The 23,108-nt window shown below is 28.6% G+C and overlaps 1 long non-coding RNA gene across 1 annotated transcript; it reads right to left on the bottom strand.

Annotated features, from left to right (window-relative positions):
* Positions 1-1,922: 1,922 nt before the first annotated feature.
* On the bottom strand, positions 1,923-5,338 carry LOC147811922 (uncharacterized). The gene is made up of 2 exons (XR_015433183.1): positions 5,027-5,338; positions 1,923-2,961 (listed from the first exon to the last, which is right to left on the bottom strand). It is a non-coding gene; the product is annotated as an uncharacterized LOC147811922 (long non-coding RNA).
* Positions 5,339-23,108: the final 17,770 nt, after the last annotated feature.

Below are 23,108 nucleotides of genomic sequence, written 5' to 3'. Positions count from 1 at the left end.
AAATTATTGTTTCTGAAATTAAATCAATATATAAAAAGTTCCCTGTATTTGTAATTGTCTCTCACTTTGATGTGACGTAATTTACTTTGATGGGTGTTCAACTTTAATTTCTACTTTGATTCAAACAGCGATAATTGTGCCAATTGTGGGTATCGGTAATTGATTGTTATCTATGACGTATTTGCTTAAGAGGATTCTGAAATTGATAAGGGTCAATTTCAAAGATGCGTTAAATAGAATTTTTCAAGTTTCGTGGGGTGAGGAAGCTAGATCCTAACTTTACGTTCGCGGTCACAATCAAGTTAATCACAGAAAAAATTCAAAATAATTATTTCTCAAGCCCATTCTCACTGTATGAAAAATAGCAGGTGAATTTGGAGGGTCACATAAAGCGAAATTTTGAATATTGTGCTAGCGATCTCTGAGGAACCATTTCCATTACATTCTGTACAATACTTGTGCTAGTAGTCCCGCTGTAAACTGATCGTAAAGACACAGTTTCCAGTAGAATACCTCAATCAGGCATCACTGGCTGCGGTCATCAAACGAGTGGAGTGACCACTTTGAGCAACCTGCGTAGGGACCCAGGGCGAGCGGTATTGGTCCTCGTTAAACTGTTCTACTGTAAAGTGCTCGACTTCTCGAGCAGATCATCGGGCTACTAAGGCAGGGGAGCCATCCCCTCTGGGGAGGATCAAAATTTCGATGGTATGTCTACGGATCATTCTCAGGAACGTTTCCCAGACCGTCGCCAGTAGCCCATTGTGCGATGTAAATAAAACACCCAAGTGATGGTAGCTTTTCATATTTCTTTCTTATTTAGTTTCTGATGCGGGCTTCACACTTTGAATGCAAAGGGCACAGGAGTCGAATTATCTTTTGTTGGTATTAGCATGTGTATTTTTCCATCTGTATGTCCTTTCTTTCTCCAATAAATGGTCTACCTAGGTGGCTATTATAGTTCTTTCGTTTTACTTTGAAATATGTCTTAAATAAAATGACAAATACACATTTTTAAATCACTATGTATGCAAAAATTTGAATGTCAAAACCAGTTTGATTGCTTTTGAAGCACTAAAGGAGTTTCCATTAATCTTCTTATACCTTTACTGGATTAATTATTCAAATTAATTGGGTTAAAATAGTTTTAAATATTTAAAAAATCATTTTTATTTAAAAAAATTTTAGAAAGTCGGAAAACAAAGATATATATTACATTTTTTCATTGTTTTTGTTTTCCGGCTTTTTAATTTATTCTTTTTAATAAAAATGTATTTTTTTTTACGTATTAAATTTTTTTTTCATTTAATAGCTTCTTTTTTCATGAATTTTTATTATTTTTTTCTCTCTGTATTTTTGATGCAATTTATTAATTCTATGTACTAGCATCTTTTGTGTAGCAAATAAAGCTATTATTTTTTTGTTTTTTATTGTGTTATATATATATATATATATACCACTTGTTACCATCATTAAAGAATGTTAATTTACTCAAACAAATTTTTCAATTTGTATTCCTTATGCAAGCTATTATTTTGTAATAATTATTATCAAACTCCTTTTAAAAAAGCTTATGCTATATCACGCTCTTTTAAAGCCAAATTTTTTAACAACTGATATTGTAAATAGATATAGGGGAAAAAAAAATTTTTTTTTAGAAAAATAAACTATACATAAATAAACCTTAACTTTCTTCTCTGACATCCCTCGTCATATATCAAAAGTAAAACCTGGTCCTACTGGTAATCCATTGGACTTGTTGATTTTAAATTATGAATTGAAATAGTTAAAACGAAAAGACTGTTTCAATAAATGTAAATAAATTTGGATTTCAGTAATATTTGATGAGAAACTTTAGCAACTTGAGAAAAAGCTTCCAGAAAGTTCTAGAAACATTATTTGATATTCAATAACTTTAGGCATTTGCTATTTGATTCCTACATCGTTTATTATTGTTATTTATAGAGTAACTTTTACATCAAGAAAAGTATTGATTTCTATAAATTTTGCATGCTGAAGCCTTTTACATCTAATACAGAAAAATATACTATTTATAAAATTTATTATACAACTCCACTGAAATCCAATTTTATTTTTTTGCAACATACAAGTAATAGTTCTTAGTTTAAAAAATTTTATTGGGAAAAACATCATTGGATTACAAATCATTTGAAATGGGAAAGAACAATATATTGAATGAAATAATTTTTATAGAAAATTAAACATATTAGTTTAAGGAAATAATTTTAATGGAATACACTGAAACTATGAATGAAGAAATTTATAAGCTCTCACCCATAAACTATTTTGACTAATTTCTAGTACTTAAAAAGAAGAGAATAAGAACAAAAAGATTGAAGAAAACTGTCACTAAGATTTATAAATATTTTATGTAACATGCATATGCATTATGCAGTATCAACATTAAAATTTTACAATATAAAACAATTAGAAGAAGTTTAAATTTAAAGAAAGAGTCTTGAACTGTTTAATAATAAAAATATTATTTGAATTTTAATCTACAAAGAATATATAATAGCAAATTTCCTCAGATTTAATGTTTAGAAAATATATTTAAAAACTTTTGTACAACAGTTTTGAATAGGCCATAGTAAAATGTTATTAACCCAATAAAAGATCCAGTACAAGAATTTTTTTTTTTTTTTTTAAATTGCTACCACAATAACCTCCAAAAATAACTAATACATAATTAAGATTATAAAAGTCCTGATAAGATTAAGATTAATTAAGGTAATTAAGTAAATTAAGATAAAAAGTTATATAAATGATTATGAAAGCTCCCTAAGGTCAAAACATTTTTCTCTGAACACTTTCACTACTGCTCTTTCTACTTCTGTTTATGGTTTTTAGAAAATGAAAGCTTGAAATTATTTCCGTCTGTGATATAATACAGGTTATTTTAAATTGCAGAAGAGGAGACGAAGAATAAATTCTGTCAACCTGTAAAAGATAAAAAATACATTATTTAAAAAAAAAAAAAAAAAAAAAAAAAAATAAATAAATAAATAAAAGGTTAATAAATCTTTTCTTTACAATTCATTTAATTTTTTTATACTGTTACATTACATTATTATCATTCGATTTTTTTGTGTCTTCTACGGAATTAGTGATTAACATTTGCTACACCATCAACATCTCCTATTACAATCAACTAATAATATCAAATTTTTTCCTAATACAATTTCGACTACTCCCCCTTAAAATTTACAAAAAATTCTAATATAATATCAAACATAAAAAAATTCTGAATTTTTTAATATATTTCAGTAAAATTGCTTAAAAGTAATAGTAGTGTTTCAAAATGGCCTACACCACATAAAATTAAAATGTCTTTATTGAATATTTATTTAGAAAAAATAATTAATAAATTTAAGCTATGCTCAAAATACATAAAGTTACTACTTTACTAAATTTGAAAAGAAATAACTTTCTACTGCTCAAAAATAAATTGCCTATTAATGAGCACTTGAATTGTGCAGACTGTTACTTCCAATTTGTATACTTTTGAGGAGAATGAAGTTAGCAATCAAGTAATACAATTAGTATCAACTCTTCATTAATATTAAGACAATATTTATAAAATGCATAGATTAAAAGTTTCAATTTACTTTGACAAAACTGAGCACAATGAGAAATATTGAAGGAAAAAAAAAAACACTGTAGAAATTTGACAAATCACCATGCTGGAAGACAAAAGAAATATACAACAAGACACATTTGACTGCATAAAAAACACAAGTTTCAACATCCAATTAAATCTGTTTTGATGTTAATTATATCTAAATTTTTCAACAGTAAATAGTCAGATTTCAATAGTGCATATGTTTTTCCCATACCTTTATACTAATTGCAACATACACACTTTTTGTTTTCCTTTTTGATAAGGATTATAAAAATACATATCAAAAGCAGTATTTAGAGAACAAACTGTATATTATATATTAAGTATTGTATCTATGTTTGTAAAATTAGCACATTTTAATCAAATTACTTAAGCTTTTGCATATTGTATGTTTCCAGAAAGAAAAAAAAAGAAAATTTTTTTTGCTCTTTCTTAGAGCAAATAATGTAACTTTGAAAGAAAAAAGATTTAATATTACATAAGTTAATAGAATTAAAAGCAAGTCCATAGGAATTCAATTTTATAACTGTAGCTTATAGCATAAAGCATCACGAACAGGCCAAAATGAAGTTGAATTAAACATTTTTATTCAACAACAAAACTTTCTATAGTTCATCAAGATAAGATACTCATGAAAATAATGATTATTATACATGGAAAAAAGATATTCTTTGTATGAAACAATTTTTGTGTCAAGTAAGCTAGAGTGTATGTGGTCAAATAAAACATTTGGCAAAAAAGATAAAGTCAAACAAACGGACATTTTAAAACTCTCAAGCAAATTTGTATAAAGATCAAACTAATATAAAAAGATCTTAATATTAAGCTAGAAATGCATAAAAATTTAAAATGACTTAATTTTAATATAGAATTAACAACTATTCTAAATCCTAAATAAGACATATGGATCTCCATGTTTTTAAAATTCCACATTTATCATAACACAAAATTTTCTCTATAAGCTATTTTTCTTTAATTAAATATAGACAGAAAGTAACCAGAAACAACAATTACTTACATAAAATTTTGACAGAAAATAATCTGTATTAATATCTACACAGTAATAAAAGTTGAGCAACATAAAAATGATAGAGCTAAAAAACAGTTCAACTAAATATTTTATAAACTTTAATAAAAATTATTAATACACAAACAGATCGGGAATAAATGAACTATAAGGCATGGAATACATATTTTGTTATTATTTCAGACTATTCAGTTCAGAAATACTTCTAATAATCTATTAACTACATAAAGATATCATATATACATTAGTATAACGTATATTAGTATGTGATATAATTAGTAGTATTTTAAATAGAAAACGTAATATTCATTTTAAAAGCACATATAGTTGATTAAAACGAAGAAATTCTCACTTACCCGATAATATAGAGAAGTTTTCAAATCCTATTAGTACATCCAGATTTCTTGAAAAAAAGGTTCTAAATAAACATATTCCCTGTAAACAAAAACAACTTCTTCTAAATCGTCACATTTCCCTAAAAATATTTCCCTACTGGTGAATGCGCGCGCTTACTTTGATCAAAGTACTTTGATCGTGTCAACCCACCTTTACAATAGCTTTTGTTTAAACACCGCCAATTGCTTTGGCGAAAAAGTTTGGCACAGTACAGATTATACAATCAATATAGGGTTAAAAGAAGATTGATGGATAAAAGCTAGCGTCAAGCTCACTCCGCCCAGTTACCAATTCCTAAATTGACCAAATATCAGTATTTTCAACATGGCTGCTGCTTGGCTAACCGATTTTTTAATAAATAAAGACATTTGATTGGTCGAATGCACCATCGTTTTCATCTTTATCGCTTAATCGTTTAGTCAGGTTTACTAGAATGGCATTTTTAGCGTTTTTGTTTGGCGCAATTTTACTAAGGCGCATGCTCGGTTTGATAATTTATTCGAACCAATCGAAACACTTCGTAGACAATGAATATAGAAACATGTATCCCCTCTCTTGCTTGTGTATACTTAGCAGGGACTAATGATACTCAGACAAGGACATAGAAAGATCAATCACTATGGGGCACGGGCGCGTGACGTCACGATCTTTGTTTACATCAAGTGGGTGGCGAGCACTCTAATGTAAGTCTATGGGATTTTTATGTCATTTTGTAATAAAGTAGCAAATTTTATATTTTCCTTCAATTTTTGAAGTATAAAAGGTCGATTTTCGTGTAGAATAGAGTTCTACTAAACTTTATAGTAAGTTTTGGCTAAATTGTGACAGTCTTTAAAGGAAAAAAATTCAAATATTTATGGGTGGTGAGTGAGTTCTGTTTCATTTTGCAGATGTTGATTATTACGAAACATACTATATATATAATTGTTGATTTTTTTATTAGATCTTAATAAATTAGATTAACTGTGATGTCTGCTTCATAAATAGGTCAAAATAATTGTCAAATTATTTTTTACAATGTGTTGATATAGCTTTGTTTTATGATTATTAACTTCTGGGTGGCAGAATTGAAACTTAAATATTTTGCTGACATTTTTAACAATACACTTTATTATTTTATTCTTATATATATTAAAAGTAGAATTAATTTATTTTTATGTATGTCCCAATAATAATAATATATTTAAATTAGGTTTAGATAATTGTGCAAAAAAAAATCGTATGTTCTGTGGGTGAGTGTGCTTTCTCCTTAAAAATAGTGTTGTTTTGAATCAAATTAGAAATAGTTGTTGTTTTTTACGTAAGATATTAATTGAGTATAATGCCTGTATAATATATAGGAACAAATAATGTAAAAAAAATTGTTTTAGTGTGTTTAAATTGCTTTGTTTTTGTAAATAAACTTCTGGGTGGCAGAGTTTAATGAATGGATTTTCCTGATATTTTCACAAATACACATTATTATTTAACTATTTTGTCTATTAAGAGTAGAATTAATTTATTTTAAGTATGTATAAAACTTTTTAGTTAGATTTTAATAATATTTATCACAAAAAAATCTTATTTTTAAGTGAGTAGGCTCTCCACTTAAAGTTACTGTTTGTTATGATTCATGTAAGAAATAGTTGTTCATACTTAAGACATTATTAATTAGATTACGTATAATGCATGTTTCATAATTCTTCCTCACACTTGTTTCCTTTCGATTTAGGATGCAACTTCGTATGGAGAAAACAATTCAAAATAAATTGTGAAGAAGCAGATGGAATTATTTAAAGCAGGCTATGATGAAATGAAAATATTATTCAATTGAATCTTTAAAGGATGCAGAATGGCTCAGTGGGGCTTTAGTGAGGAAACTTGTTTCTTATTTAATATCAAGTATCTTTCCGCCTATTGCCCCTTCTAAGCCGCATCAATCCCTAAGAACACCCATGAAGACCTTTCAAAATTAAGTCTGACTATAAGGTACTCCACAACACGGTGATAGCATAGTATGAAGGTGCGTATGTTTGTATTGATTTTTTTTCTTAAAATTTTATTAGTCATTATGCATGTTTGTTATAAACTGTCTATTAAACAACATTGAATTTAGGGTAGGATTTGTATGCTTTCCAGCCAGTATAACAAATCAATTGTAAACAAAGGGGGAAGAAACGAAAATATAAAGAAATTTAATTAATAATTAAAGGTTTATTGTAAAATAATTTCTATCCTTGCTTTCAGAATTTTAGCTATATGATATTTTATAACCCGATTATGTTGAAATAATAATTTTTCTTAGAAAATTATTATTTAAATAATTAATTGAATATCCATGAAGTACATTCAGAAGAGGTTTGAGAAAAATATATAATAAATATCCTGCGTAAATGCTTTAATTTTTTTCTTCTTGTTTTTAAATAATGTGTTAAGTTATTATTACTATTTTTTTTTTAATTCATCACCACTTATCTTATTTCATTGCATATAATATCATGATAAAAACTTATCTCAGCTTTGACATAAGCATGTGAACATCTAATATTTCATGCAGTTTTTCTTATAGTTTGTATTGAGTGATAAATATTTCTTTAAAAACTATAATTTATGTATCCGCTACTCTATCTCGGGACTATGATGCTTAGCGGTGAGTTTATTAACCAACTTATATTCGAATGTTTTACTCGCAACTTTATTTGAATGTTTTATTATGTTGAAATAATAATTTTTCTTCGAAAATTATTATTTAAATAATTAATTGAATATCCATGAAGTACATTCAGAAGAGGTTTGAGAAAAATATATAATAAATATCCTGCGTAAATGCTTTAATTTTTTTCTTCTTGTTTTTAAATAATGTGTTAAGTTATTATTACTATTTTTTTTTAATTCCACTTATCTTATTTCATTGCATATAATATCACGATAAAAACTTATCTCAGCTTTTACATAAGCATGTGAACATCTAATATTTCATGCAGTTTTTCTTATAGTTTGTATTGGGTGATAAATATCTCTTTAAAAACTATAATTTATGTATCCGCTACTCTATCTCAGGACTATGATGCTTAGCGGTGAGTTTATTAAACAACTTATATTCGAATGTTTTACTCGCACGAGTGACTGTTTAAAAACTACACGTGAGAGACATGCCTCGTGCATGTGCGAATCGCATGGTAAATGTAGATTGTATCTATTATTTGTTCTTCTAAGAATATAGTGTCTGTTTTACTTACAAATTTTAGCTCCCCATTTGTAGAGCACCCTGTTGATATGAATGAAATAATGTAAAACTTATTATATTATATATTTTATACAGTAATTAACTCTCCTTTACCTGAATTTTCTCTCTCTTTTTAAAAAATAAAAATAGTTTCATGTTTCATTGAAATACATAAACAATGAAAATATAAACAAAAATAATCAAATCACCGCTTAAAGACTTTAATCGAATTGAAAATTTAAAAAAAGAAATTTCTATGAATACAGCTTAATAGCCATCATAGTGAATATTAATCGGTGATGTCTTGCTCAAACACCTTTGAGTTGCTCATTGCTGTCAGGCTAACAATCGACTTCCATTTTAATTTTGCCATTACATAAAGCAAAATATATTTAGTTCAATTCATATGTCTAATAAGTGTGTTAATTCCAAGTGTATTTATTTTTAGTTTCAAGTGTTTTAAATTAAAAACAGTTGAAAGTTGTAGTTATTTGCTTATAGTTTATTTTGAGAGTTTTAGTTATATTCTACTTAAATAATTCAAATGCTGTTTAGTTTTACTTACAAAGAAATATCCTTCATGTTTCAAGAAAGGTTTAATCAAAATTGTTTATGCTGCTTAATGAGAGGTAAAAAGAATAACAAATTTTAAATACACTGGTTATCATAAATTAAGGAAAATTCACAAAAATCGCGATAACTCAAGAAATTACACATGGAATTTTATGAAACTTACCCACAATATACAACACATAGTAAGGTATTAAACAACATAAAAAGAAATTATCAGACATTAATAGTAGTATAGAAATTAGCACATGTATAAAATAAACAAATTGGAAGTATCGGTTTGCAATAGAAAAAGTACCTTTAATATGGAATATGATTGCCTCTAGAAGCAATACAGCACAAACAGCGATGTGTGATGCTTTCAATTATGCGGTCTATCAGTTCAATAGGAAGTGAGAGCCATTGCTCTTGTAAAGCAGTTGCAAGCGTGGCAAGGGTCTGAGGGGGCGGATTGATGGCAGATACACGCCTCCCTAGAGCATCCCAAACGTGCTCGATAGGATTCAAGTCCGGGGATCGAGCTGGCCACTCCATGCGAGTAATTGTTTCCTGTTGAAGATAATCATCAACAATGCGAGCTCTGTGTGGTCTTGCATTATCGTCCTGTAACAGGATGCAATCACCAATTGCCCCGGCATATGGGCGCACATAAGCATCAAGGATGTTGTCTCGATAAACCTGAGCATTCACGGTTCCCCTTGGAAAGACATGGAGGTATGTGCGCCCTCCTAAGGATATGCCTCCCCAAACACAGACACTGCCTCTTCCGTATGCATCTCTTTCACGGATGTTTGATGGATGATAACGGGTCCCAGGTTCTCTCCATATCAAATAACGTCTACTGTCACTTTCTAGACTAAACCTGGACTCATCCGTAAAGAGAACAGGCCTCCATTGATCTGACGTCCAGTGGACATGTTGTCGGGCCCACTGCAAACGGTCTCTCCTATGGCGTGATGTGAGCGGCACGCAAATGGCTGGTCGTCTCGCATACAGACCACCTTCGTGGAGCCTTCTGCGCACAGTTGACGTTGACACCAACCTTCCGGTGGCTGCAGCAAGAGAGGATCTAAGATGTGTCGGAGTAGCGGTTCTATTCCTGCGTGCACTTAATGTCAAATATCGGTCATCGGCACTGGTCGTAACAGTTGGCCGTCCTTGACTGAACCTCCTAGATGCCGAATCTGTGGTTTGAAATTGCCTCCAAAGTCTATGAACCACAGATGGACTCACATTTAGCCATCTGGCCACTTCTGATTGACTCTGCCCTGCCTCTAGTCTCCCGATGGCTCTCCATCGTAGTTCTTCAGGCAAATGATGCCTAGAGGTCATTATTACGAATTGGCTATCTCAGATTTTCAATGTCGCAATCACAGTAAAATTTGTGTGCTTTCTCTCAAACTTGGACTTTTATGCTCCAGGCAGATGACGTAAGCCGAGTGCAGCGCCACTAATTTGCATATTGCAATTTTACTCAGCTACTCTTAGTGGACAACATATGCAAATTTTGCACGGTTTGGCTTACTTTTGAAAGAGTTATCGCTATTTTTGTGATTTTTCCTTAATTTATGATAACCAGTGTAACTTATAACGCAAATGATTTATCACACAAAAAAAAAAAAAAAAAATCACAAAATAAACGATTTGTCCCTTTGCTTTTTAGTGCCACTTGGAAACAATAATCTCACAAAGAGTATTTCAATGGAAAATGTGATAATCATCCATGTCAAACTGACCATAGCGTAAGAACACATGCCAGTAGTAATAGATTTTTTAGCCATAGAAATATGTTACGAGTGTGCACGGCGAGGAGGCAGATCACTATTATATTTAGGATAAAATTTGCTAAATAAATATATGTGATTCAATAACTTTTAGTATTAAATGTGTGACAAAACATTATATGTACTTTCTATAATTTATATATTTGATTCACATTTTAATGTGAATAAAAACTTATTCTCATACAATTAGCCATTGTTTAACTAAGAAAAGCTTTAAACACTAATGTAAATACTCTTAAATAGGATCAGAACATGATTTTTTATTCATTTAAAATGTTATTGTGAGACACTCATGTACAAAAAACATTTTTTGTATTTACTCAGCTTTAATGACTTAAAAAACACAAAAAAATAGAAGATCTTTAATAATAATATTAATTTTAGTATGTACAGTATTTTAATACATGTGTAGTAAGTATATTAGAGTAGCAAAAACAACATAAATAACATGTAAGAAGTAAACAACATGCAACAACATGGTGATCCTAGTGGAATCCACAATTTACTAAATAAAAATGGAATAAAGGAATCATAAATCTATCCCAATTCAATGTTCAGAAGACAAGTTTTCTAATAAAATAAGAATTAGAAGTACCATTCAAAATAAAAATACCATTAAGAAAAATAACATGAATTAATAAGGTTGATTGACTATGATATACTCAAAACTGTGTTTAATATATATCAGTTTTAAAATAAATAAAAATATACACACATAAATAAAACACTAAATCCTAAATAATAATAATCATTTTAATGCAGGTATTCTATACATTTATTTCTAATCAATTTGTGTCATAACATTACAAATCACACGAAATACGTAAACAAAGTGACCAAATATATATCCTCAAATTGCAGCATTTAAAAGGAAATTTTCAATTAAAACTGCATCACTATTTAAAGTTCAGTACACTATCTTTCGAAAAATATATGTAATATTCTAAATAAATTGACAATATAAGTTAAAAACACTTTATTTTTAAACCTCGCTATGACACCCTCGCCACCCAGAGACCCGCAATTGATTGTTTGTTTACAATCAATGCCCGTGCCCCATACCAAACGGATGTCAGGGTGAACTTTGGCTTCACTGGTCTCAACTGAATTTTCCTTATTTGATTTTTATAAATTGTTATGATAAATAATAACATTCTGTCTCTGTGCCAGAAAATTCTGAGCACATTTTTTTAAAATTTTTTAAAGATTTATAATTTGTAAATTTTTAAATTTAAAATGAAAAAAAATGATATATTCTTAAAAATTGATTTTTATATTGTTCTGAAATTCAAATACTTGAAATTAAAAAAATTAATAAGAAAAAACTGCCCAAAACATTTAATTTCATGAAGAACAAAAAATTGGAAAATGTTAATAATTGCCGAGATAGAGCCTCATAATTGTCTGCTAACGTTCAATTAGTTTGTTGTTAAATCTTTTACATGGTTTTCATTTGTGCATAATGTAAATTCTAATTATTTTCGTTCAAAAAGTCTTAAGTAAAAAAATTTCGTTCCTGTATTTAAATTACAAGTAACTTTGATATCTGGGTTGCGGACAAAAATACAAAAAAGTACAGTCCGCAAAAAAAAAAAACGAATCACCCTGAATAACTTTCGTTCTAATGATCGGATTTTCACGAACTAAGTGTCAATCTTAATGGTTCCTGGGGGTGACCTCAAATATGTTAATTAATTAGTGCTGACTATTAATTAAGTTACGAAATCGGACACAAAAACGTACTTTCTCTGAATAAACATATAATTTTTTTTACATATTTGGAATCTAGACCCTTGAATTAGTGGGGGTAGACAAAATTTTAAAAAAATTGGGTGGTAAATTGGGCCGCAATAAAGGTTTATATATTTGGCGATAGACCAGAAAACCGCCAAAAAAAGTCGCCTGCGCAAATAAATATTTTAAGATAACCCATTGACTAATTCAAAAGAGGAGTGCTTAATTTTACTAGGTTGCTACGCAACCAAACTCTGATAGTAAAAAAATTGAAATAATGTTCAGTGATTGCTCGGAGGGGCTTAATTTATTGTTAATAGAAAATATCTCGAAGTTTCCAGGCCATAAACAATTTTTTTTAGGGGATTTCTGTCCAAAAAGCAAAAAAAATATTATTTTAATCTCCTTTGAAAAGTAAATTTGAATTGATTTATAAATTATTTATGATAGTTTTTAGAATTTAAATACATGAACTTTTTATCTGATATTATTTAGATTACACTGTTTTTACTATATTTATTCGAGGATTTTATACTAAAATATAATGAGCATAACTTATTATAGCTATAAACAAAATTTTAGGGATAATCATTTTTACAGTTTTAATCGAGTCTTCTAGGCAAGAAAGTTTGAAGAAAAAAAAAGTGCTTGAAAAATAAAATGTAGATTGTATAATAATTCTAATGCACAAGGCTTTCTATAATTTACGATATTTCTTTTTTCTATAACTCAAGGAATTGCTGAATGTTTAGTGGCATTTTAAAAAGATTAAAATATGTTATGTTTAAGAATAAGATATTGAAATAATATGTTGCAAATCGTAAGATTCATTGTTTAAAAAATCGCTTCATTCTACTTGATATTTAGGTTACATCGTTTCCTTTGGATAAAGATGATTAGCAAATAGCATCCTCATGTTTCGATACATTCTGAAACTTATACGTTCGCAAATTCACCATAAAATGTCGCACAGCATATTCTTCAATTACGATAAGCTACATTTACCACCAAATACTGCTAATATGGTTATTTTTGCTTTCTTATATATATCTGATGATCTCTTTTTAAACAGAGCTCGTAAGATCCTCAAGATACTGAAATGGGGGCACAAAACCTTAAGAGATAAAATATTTAATTTCATTAACTCAAAATATCTGGTGTCAAAATGTTAATTTTTAAGTTAAATATAACTTTTACAATATTGATGTTCTTACATTTTTAAATATCACATGAATCCTGATAAAATATTAAAATGCATATGTTTACTTTAACTAGTGTAAAATCCTTATCAAAATAATGATCAAGATCCAAATGTAAAACAGTATAATTGACGATAAAAACTCAACTGGCTTCAAAACATATGAAGAGGGAAGTAAAAGTCGACATGTTTCGAGTTTTCAAATATAATCGCCCATTCTCAAGACTTGTCGGGCTTGGATAACTTGTGACTTTTATTATTGGACGCTCAAAGCATGTCTATTTTTATTATCATCTATTATTTTTTTAAATCAATGAAGTTTTTATATTTTCGATTCAGTTTCTTGGGATTATCCATTTAGTTACACAACATATTAAATTATTTCACTTGATATTAAAATAAGTTTTACATATGTTATAGGCACAGGTTCTTAGATTGAAAAAATAATAATTCACTACTTTGTAAAAAAATTAATGCAGTAAAAAAAAAAATTTTTTTTCTTTTGCTGCAAGCCTTAACATTTTAGTTTAAGGTCATAAACAAATTCCGTTTACAATTGAAATTTCAAAAGTCGAATGTGAAAATGGAATGTCCCCTAGTACCAGGAATCGAAATTAAATAGTAACAAGGACAACTTTTTTAAACAAGTTAGCGTTTCCGTCCTACTCGAAGTTGTTTGAAAAGGTATTTTTTATATATCGATTCCAAAGTTTATTCCACATATATTTCAGGGTATACTTTCGGAGTATTTCGATCGAGTTTATTTTTACACCCTTATTTGCTTAAAATTATTAAATAATTTACTTAAAATAAATTATTCAAGCTACATGATTTAATGCATTTATAGTATAATAATAAACGGAGCTTCCGACGAGTATCCTTAACATTAATACCGCTATCATTAAATAAATGGAATAAGCTTAGATAAATAATAAAAGTTAATTTTTCCCTCGTGTAATTTTCAAGGAATAATATGTTTCGATCAAACAGATTTCATTCTGGAAATAGCGAAATAATTGAGTAGGTCCCTTGGAGCAATATCATTCTTATCCTCTTTTGACGAAATATAGGAAAAATTAGTTTTCACAGTTTCTGTAAAAAGTATGTTAGCCTACTTGCCACGTTTTTTTTTAAATTTTTTTTTATTAAAATAAGGTCGGAAATTGTGTATTGTGTGCACAGCTTCGGAATCCTTACAGATTTCAATTTTATTATTTCCTGAATAACAAAATAAGGCATTTTCCTGATAACAAATTATACTACAATAATATCTTGGCAATCATGCTAAAGTAAAAAATTAAACTAAATAGTTTAGTATATTATCCGAAAAAAAAATCTACTTGGTATCATAAAGAGTAAAAGATATAATGAAATAATTAGTGAGTCACACGTGGTCAGATAATTAAAAATTTAATTTCACAACTAAGATAGTAGGACGACATTTAAGATACTGAGATATTTTAAGACACTAAAAAAATTCGCTACGTATTCCACAGCTTTTTATGTTCGGTATCTTTATCCTCTTTGTAGTGACTTATAAAACATCAACACTATTTTAGACAATCTAAGTTGAAGTCACAAGAAACAAAAATAAAAGACAATCAATAATTTATATTCTTTTTTCAAAAAAAAAATAGTATGCTAAACAAATAATCAGCTGTTTTGCATTAAATAATTTTAAACAGCTGAATGTTTTTAATTTCTTAACAAGCTTTTATTCTTAGCTAGCAGACAATAATTCTTTAAAAAAAACTTGACTATAATTTGAAAAGGAAACCTAAATTAAGGAAAATCTAAATTAAAGTTCTAAAAAAATTATTAGTATATTAATGAAGAAATAATAAACGTAAAATGGAAAAGAATAAGAATTTTAAAATTTTATTAAATAGTTGGTAAAATAGTTCTGCGATACACTTCCGGAAATTTCTTTTAAGATTAGGATGATATAGGGTAAACCAACAAATGAAGGAGCATTTCATAGATATTTCTTAGAAATAAGATTTTAAGCGTTTTAATTTAAAAATAAATACACAAGTGGGCGACCTTTGTGCTAAAATACAAACTAAGGTAGACAACGTTAAAGAGCACAAAAATATTATTAAAAGCAGACAGCTGTTTCGGATGCTCAAAGGGCAACCTTCATCAGTGCAACAGAAAACAATAAGAGAACAGAGTAAATATATATAGAAAGATGACGTCACAAGAGGGTTTAGGCCAACGGCCAATAGGAGGGAAGGGTGAATGGAAGACGACGAATAGGAAGCAAGGAACATAAAAGAGGGGGGGGGGTTAGTTAGGTTTTATCATAGATTTCCAAACAGGAGAAATATAAGGAACACTTGATAGGTCATTGACCAACAGTTTGGAATTTTTGAAAATATGATAAGACTCGAAAAATCTAAATCATATATTGAGGAACAATTTTGAATGACTTTAGAAGAGGAAAAAAAATTTTAGATTGATTGGTAAGAGTAGCTTACTACCTAACAATAGGAAGTCCTCTAACAATGCATTTAGTTATCTGGTCTTTGAGTCTTCTCTGGAAAAAGTTTTGAATTTGTTAGTATCTGGTCAACGCCTTGTTTCTTCGACAAAATTATAAGGTCAGTGGTTGTTGTTATCCGTTTAAACTACAATTAATTGCATATAATAATGCTTTTTCTTTTCATTGTGAAAAAAAGAATTCAAAATATGGTCATTGAAGTTACGTTTTATTTATTTTAAGCATCATAACATAAGCAAGTACTGAGATTAGGGGGTGTTTATTAACTGGATTACAGAGCGATGAAAAACCAATGTATAAACAAGTGTTCCTTTACTGAGATTTTTTCAAGTTAATGAAAATGAAAGAAAAATTTTAATTTTCTTGTACCTTTTGTCATATTATAAATCAAAATTATGTTAAAAATAAAAAAAACAACTTCTAACCAGTGAAGGAACAGGCATGTTCCTTCACTGAGAATAGATTTCCCAGTGAATGAATAGTATGTGTGAAATATGATTCTACTTGGATAATTAGTAGTTCAGCGACATAGAGGACTCCTAAAATTCAGTTAAATGTTGTATGAATAGTTCCTATAACTATTTCATTTAAATATGCAAATTTAATTGCTAAATTTATTTAAAGAATTATAATAATAATTTATTTATTATTTATCTTCATAAATGTAGTGATTAGTTATTACATCATACCTTAGACTCCTTAATAAACTATGTTTATTAACTAAATATAATAATAAAAGCCTGAATGGAATCTTTGCAGGATTTTGTGCCAATAATTAGCTAAATTATTATCCTATTGCAGTCTTTAATGTCCTAACGGGAACTGGTAGGAAAAATCCATTTAAAGACAATTATCTAGGTGAAAAATGGGTGAAGATTTTTTAAGGTGACATCCACCGATAACTCAGTGCAATGCGAAGATAATTTCAAAAGGCAAAACTTCCCTTTGAGAATAATATTCGAAATACTGGTTTTTAGAACTTCAGAGAATCTTTAGGAGGGAAGTAGCCCTGGCATCTTTTTATAAAGTGATTGCATTTACAATGCGAATGAAACGAGAGTTGAATACTGCCCTTAAACGGGAAAAATCTGCGGCCTTAAAAATTATAAGGATTTATATTCTAAAGTACCTAGGAAAGAAAAGGTACCTCCATTGGTAGATTTTCCTTACAGAAGAATTCATTGAGATATTACAGAATCAGTCCCTGCTACATATTTCATTGGAAAAAGCTATTCATGAAATGAAACGATGACCACAGCAACATTTTACAAATATATTGCAAATGTTTCTACCCATGGCTAATTAAAAATACAATCAAATTCCTAATTTTGCTTCTTCTGGATAGGTATAAATCTCATATCAATTTGAAACTGAGCAAGTTTTGTTCCTCAAAACAAATTTTCTGGTTTAGTTTTCTACGTAATTCTTGGAAATCTCGTTTGATCTTGAAAACAAAAGAATTGTGAAACAATATGTCTAGAAAATTTTACATCCATTTTTAAATAAGATTTGAGGCATCAACTGATGAAGTTAAAATGCTTTTATGAAATGCGATATTTTTTCATTCGATGTAGAAAACGTTGACTGTAACAAATGCATGCAAAACAGACACCAAGAATTAAGCAAGACAACTTATCAACAAAACACATGCTTCAAGAGTAACGATGCGCTATTTCTTCAGAAGCTTGAGAAGGAAATCTCACAAGTTATGTTGCAAATTTTTAAAGGAACATTGACAGAAAAGTTTAATCTCCCAAATATCCAATAGCCTGTGCTTTTCTCAATATTAAAGAATTTATTTCAAAAAGAACAATTGTATAATCAAATTTTGGCTCTGAAGCTGAGACAACTAACATTAATAATGAAAGTATCTTGAAAACTGATTTTGAGATAAGTCCTCTTGAGGCATTGTTAGTTGCAAAAACGATTGGTTTCATAAGTAACTACTAGATATAAGTCAATGAGAGATGGGTTTTACTCAAACTTCGAAACTCCTTTTTCTCATTTATTATCCAGTGAGGAATTCTGGAAATGGAACTGGAAAATCAAAAGAAATTTCGAGGATACATTTACATTGGCCAAAAATTTGGAAAAAAGAGGAAGGTTAAATCAAAAGAAAAAGAAATAAATTACTCATGACGAAGAGAAAAAAAATACTTAAAAAGATTTTAAAAAAAAGCTTAAAAAATATGAGGAAAAGATTAAACAAAAAAATGATCGAATTATAATAATAATAAAAACATCATCAGATTACACAATGATAAACATTCATAATTTAGAACGGACTATTAAACTGTGAGAAAAAAATGAAAAACATTTTTTTAAAATTATGTATTCAAACATATTTTACTTTCCATTCCATGACTGAAAAAAAAGTAACATTTTCCACATTAACTATGGTTATATGTCGTAATTCCAAGAAAAATCTTGTTTTTAGACATTTGTGTGGCCTATGGGTTCCTAGCGAGCATCAAACATCAAAATTAAGTGTTCATTCTCTGGAAAATTTAGTGTTTATTCACTGGTAAGAACTGTTCCTTCACTTGGTCATCTTACTACTTATTATTTAAACCACCAAAAGCTTAAAACAATATTATGTAAGTTATCTAACTTTTTTTACATAATTTGCATTTAATAACAAATATGTCGACACCATCATTTAGCTAAAATTACAAATTTTGAAATTTTATAAATTTTTTTTAAAGGCAAGCTAAGCTTAAGTGTTCCTTCATTGTTTAGTTTACCCTATATGATGTTGAGAAATTTGCGATGTTGTGAGAGATGTTTAAAAATGTTGACTACGTATTTTTATTAATATTTATAAAATATATATTCAAGAAATTGATAAATATATTATTCCAAATCTATGCATACGTATGTATATTATTGAAATTGTATCAGTTATTGAAAAACAAAATAAAAAAAATAAAAAATAATCACATTAAATAAGCACAATCTGGTGTATTCTATCAGAAGCACGCTTTTTTAAAACTAGGCATTTGTTGAATAAAGTGTTTTTTATTCAAAATTCTCTACTAAATTGCAAATAAATTATTAAATGACTAAAAAAGAAACATCGTACCTTATAGTGTGAAAGAAATAAAAATAAAAAGATTAGCAAACGATTATTAGCGAAAAAAATATGAATGAAATTTTACGCTACGCGCGAGAAGTCAAGTTCCTCCCAAGTTTATCACATTTTAATATTAATCGCCCCAATTAGTTATTTCTTTATTGTCGCCAAATTATTTTTATAAAAATAATTAATTTTAATTTTTCTCAGCTTCTAATAAATAAAAACAGTTGAAACTTTAGATTTTTCAATTGAAAAATATGTAAATTAATATGGTATAAAAAAATTCATACCTTATAATTCAATATTTTTTCATCCTCACTTTAATTAAATAATAAAAAATAATAAATAATTATTAAAAATTATTTTTTGCATGAAATTATCTTTGGGTAAATGAGTTTTATGAGTGGGTGCAATTTTTTTTGAATTGCTTCATTAGTTTTGAAAATATGACTGAAAACGCAAAAAGCGAAATTAACATTAAGGGGTACGAACTTTGAATCGCTCTCCTGACCAAACTATGGGGACCACATTTCCCAGATTGCGGCTACCCCCTATATTTTGAAGGTTAAGAATCCAAATATGTGAAAAAAAATGTATGTTTATTCAGAGAAAGTGCGTTTTTGTGTCTGATTTCGTAACTTAATTAATAGTTAGCACTAATTAATTAGCATATTTGAGGTCACCCCCAGGAACCATTAAGATTGACACTTAGTTCGTGAAAATCCGATCATTAGAACGAAAGTTATTCAGGGTGATTCGTTTTTTTTTTTTGCGGACTGTACAAAAATTTTTTTACAGCATTTCACAACATTCACTTAGATAGGCTATATATCAAAGATAATAAAAAAGTGATTGATTATTAAAAATGATTTCATTGCTATAATGAACATTTCAATGGAATCCTATAACCATCAAGAAATCTGACAAACGTTTTCGTGGTTTTCTTTAGCTTGTATCGCTGAATTTACAATAACTTTTATAAGTATGCTTTTATTCTGATATTTGAATTGCAAGTTGCTTTGATTCCTGGGTTGTGTAAAAAAAATATCAATATAAGAATAGTGTTTCACAATATTCAGTAAGATGACAGATTGTTTTTCAAGGACGATGAAAAAATTTTTGATTATAAAAAATAATTTCATTGCGATAATCAACATTCAGCTGGAAACCTATAACCATTCAACAATTTAAAAGACTTTTTCGTGGTTTTCCTTCGCATGTAACGCAAATTTGATTATTTTAATTTAATCTTCATTAAAATAAACTATTCTTCTTACTTTCATGAACATGATTGTATCCCGATACTTAAATTGTTAATTACTTTAATTTCTGAATTGAATTAAAGATAAAATAAAGGCGTTTCGTTACATTCACAAAGATGATAAGCTTCACAAGGATGAAAAAAAAAATTATTGGTTATTAAAAAATAATTTCTTTCCGATAATAAACATTTAGCTAGAATCCTATTACCGATAAAAGCGATTAAAAAAAAACATTTTTCGTGGTTTTCCTTAGCGTGTAAAGCAAAATTTGATAATTTTAATTAAAATTGGTTATTTTTATAGCAATTATACTTCGATGCTTAAAATCCGACTTACTTTGATTTCCGGGTTGAGTTAATAAGAAGAGCTTTTCGTTCTGTTCAGAAAGATGGTACCCTATCTATTAAGGATAATAATAATAAAAAAATGGCTGTTTAAAAAAATATTTTCATTGTGGTGATGATGATGAACATTTAGCTTGAATCCTATTATCATCAAACAATTAAAAAAAAAAAAAACATTTTCGTGGTTTTCCTTTGCGTGTAACGCAAAATGTGATTATTTTGATTTAATCTTAATTAAAATAAACTAATCTTTTAACTTTCATAAATATAATTTTACTCCGATGTTTGAATTGCAAGTTATTTTATTTTATATACCAATAAAAACAATCTGAAAAACATTTTCCTTTGTTTTTCTTAGCGTGTAACGCAAAGTTCGATAATTTTAATTTCAATTTAATTTTGATTATGATTAATTATTTTCATAACTTTCATAAATATGGTTTTATTCCGATGCGTAAATAGCGAGTTATTTTGATTTTCGGGTTGAGTTAAAAACTACAAAAATATGAAGAACATCTTGTTATACGAGGGTTACTCTGAAATTTTTGAGATACGTGCAGACAAGAATTTACAAAATAAAAATAACGGTTTAATTTTAAAATACAAAGTGTATTTTAACACGGCAGACTATTTTTTACAGACTTTCTTCGACTTGTTTAGCGTAGAATAAATTTTAAACAGAGGAGAAAATGGAGTTGACGAGAGAACATTTTCGCGCTATGATTTTCTACGATTTTAAAGCAGGATTAAATCAAGAAGAATGCGTTCAGCTGTTGCAATTAGCATTTGGTGATGAATCTCCAGCTCGTGTTACTGTATTCAGATGGTTTAAAGAATTTAACAGAGGTCGCAATTTTCTTCAGGATGAAGAACACACAGGAAGGCCAGTAATCCCTTATAATGTGTCTGCTATACGAAAAATATTAAAGGATGATAATCGCTGTACCTATCAAATTATACAGAAGGAACTTAACATTAGATCCGCAGCCATACACAAAATTAAACATGAAGAATTACATATGAAAAAAGTAGTTTGCTGTTGGGTTCTCCATAATCTAACTGAGCACCAAAAAGAGGAGCATGTCAGAATCAGTAAAGAGACTCTTGAATTGCTAAATGATGGTGACCACAGCATCATTTTTGCAATTGTAACGGGTGATGAAACGTACATACCGCTTTTTAATACAAAAAGAAAACACAAATATTTTTAATTCTAAATAGAAAAAACTTCTTTGAAAAAAATGCGCTAAAAAGCAGCAGAAATTTCAGAAAAAAATGGTAATAAAGAAAAAGGAAATGAAAGAAATAAAAATGAAAATATGACCACCGAAGCCGACGTCTTCAGGGGGTACCGGCCCCGGTAGCCATAAAAACAAAACCATTTCTAATTGAGGGAGAAGCAAATGCTTAAATTAACTCAGTACCCCGATGGTTTTGCATAAAAGTCCAGGAAAAAAACATGCAATATAAATAACAAATTAAGAAACAAAATCATCAGAAAAATAAAAACTCACATATTCACAGGTTAGACATCAATTTCACAAGCAAGCCGAATGAAAAGAAAAAACTAAAACATAAAGAATTCATTTAAAAAAACGGAAAGCGGAAAGATCTTAAAGAACGATTTTTGTAGATTTTCGCCTTAGATTAAAAGGAAATGAAAGTCTGTTTTATGTGGTGGCAACGATTAAAAGGTTACTATTTTAATTCTCGTGGCTACATTATTTGCTGTTTTAGTCGCCATTCAGTGATTTTGCTCTGCTTTGTGCTTTGGCTCCATTCGTAGTCATCGTAGCACGTGTTAGATTAGTTATAGATATGGATGGTGTTTTCAGTAGGAATCCCTTACGAAAATTTAAGGTATATTTAAGGTTGATTTGAGGTATTTTTGAGGTTTTAAGGTTATTTTGAGGTATATTTGAGGTATATTTAAGGTTGCTGAGAAAACAGCAATAAAAATTATACCTCGTAAAGGTTGTAATTAAGGTGTACGAGGTTGATTTACATACACTTTAGCTTGTTTTGAGGTTGTTTAAAATTCACTTCAAATCATCCAGACTGATAAGGTGATTTTTAAGGTATACCAGGTTTATTTTCTTACACTTGTAACAGAAGAGGTATTTTTGAGGCATAAAAATTTTTGCCTTATTTCAACTAACGAGAGTGAGGTATTTATTGAGGTATATGAAGTCATTTTATTTATACCTAAGCTTATTTTGAGGTTGTTTTAAATTCGCTTCAAATCATCCAGACTGATAAGGTGATTTTTAAGGTAAACGAGGTTGTTTTTTTTACACTTGTAACAAAAGAGGTATTTATGAGGTATAAAAAAATTAACTTTATTTCAACTAACGAGAGTGAGGTAT

This window comes from Parasteatoda tepidariorum, chromosome 4, assembly GCF_982258835.1.
Source record: "Parasteatoda tepidariorum strain Cologne lab strain chromosome 4, Ptep-v5.0, whole genome shotgun sequence".
Lineage (NCBI taxonomy): Eukaryota > Metazoa > Arthropoda > Arachnida > Araneae > Theridiidae > Parasteatoda > Parasteatoda tepidariorum.
Note: the sequence above shows the minus strand (reverse complement) of the source record. Positions and strands in the feature narration are given on the sequence as shown.